Raw genomic sequence first — 1,540 nt, 5'->3', positions numbered from 1 at the left:
TTTTACATATTAACTTTTATGACATAATATTATTTATATAATCTAAAGATAGACCACAGCTCTCTGGAGTAATAAAACATAACTATTCTTAAATATGAATGAATTAAATTTAAAAAAAATGGGCCCAGCCTTCAATTGTTGTAAATCAATTTATTTGCTCCAACAGAGCAGACTTGCTCCAATTGATTAGCAGGCCCACTATGCTTTCATATATGGGGTTGTGGACAGCCTTCATCCAGCAGACTTGCTTAATTGCATGTATGAAACTCCAAAGAGGCAGTAAAATAAGCATGGTAATACATAATCTACTGAATCTGTATCTAGAGTTCTTAGACAGAAAGGGGTCTGCACTTCTGGTTTATTGTAATAAATCTATTACTCTGCTTTTAGACTTGAAAGTTCTCAAACATGTGATTATTCAGTCTTCAAAGGAAGAAAGGAAAACTCTTTTTCTCCAGAGAGAAGTAACCAGTCCCTGGCCAGGCTTTGTGCTCCAGACTGCCTAGGAAAGGATCTTCATTGGAGTTAGTAAGTGTCTTCAGTCAGTGAGTAAGTTCTATTCTAACAATGATGATGTGTAACACCTCTAAGCAAGGCAATGTATTTCATCTTGAGAGAAGGGAACTGAAAATACCAGTCCTTGGAAGGATTCATAGAGAGTGAAAGAGGTAACGAGAAAACCCTCAGGATAACACAGAATATGGGAACTACCAGATACTATATTGTTTTCCTAACTGAATTTACTGCATAGTGCAGAATATGATACTGTACATCTACTATTTAAAATATAAAATATAAATCCCTCCCAAGTGGGATGATGCAAAGCTGATATGAGTACCAGTATTCTCAAACTGGTATTTTTAGCTCTAGCTTGGAGACTTCCTATATTGCAAGTTTGCCTCTTCATTCCAGTTATTTATTGCTCTTTGATTTTTTAAGTGGCTGCATACACCCTCTTGCTAGTCACAGTGATTAAATTCATTCCTATGTGAACAAAAAAGGTCTTAAATAGGACTGAACTGAACTTATGCATTGTCTCCGTGTCAGTCTGGATTTTGCTCATTGACAGAAATATTTAATTTCTTAGAGAAAAAATTCCCCAGTTCTCTGTTGCAGGTCTTATCTCCAATATGCTGCTTTCACAATGGGACTGGGTTTGAGGCCAGGGCAAATCAGAACAAAGGCTAAAATCTTTCTGCAGCACTTTTGAATTGGAGAAACATACAAACACTAGCATAATCTTCCTATACTCTTTTTTGTGAAAAATGCAGTGGCCATTCTCAAAAATAATCTGCTTTTCTTCTCTAGGAGATAGCATTGTGGTGTAAAATACTCCTCCTGCAATTTCTCAAGATTTAACAGCATCAGCCTATTATTTAACAATGTTACTCTCAAGATTCCTGATAGGGGAAATTTCTTTCTTATTTCTTTACATTCAAATCTTGCAGGAAAAGATGTATTTCAGAACCACTTGCAGGGGGTATTACTTACTTGGTGTGCTTTAGTATTTAATTGAGGCCACATACAAACTTACTCAATT

Source organism: Calypte anna, chromosome 6 (assembly GCF_003957555.1).
Source record: "Calypte anna isolate BGI_N300 chromosome 6, bCalAnn1_v1.p, whole genome shotgun sequence".
Taxonomy (NCBI): Eukaryota; Metazoa; Chordata; class Aves; order Apodiformes; family Trochilidae; genus Calypte; species Calypte anna.
This window is presented reverse-complemented; position numbering follows the sequence as displayed.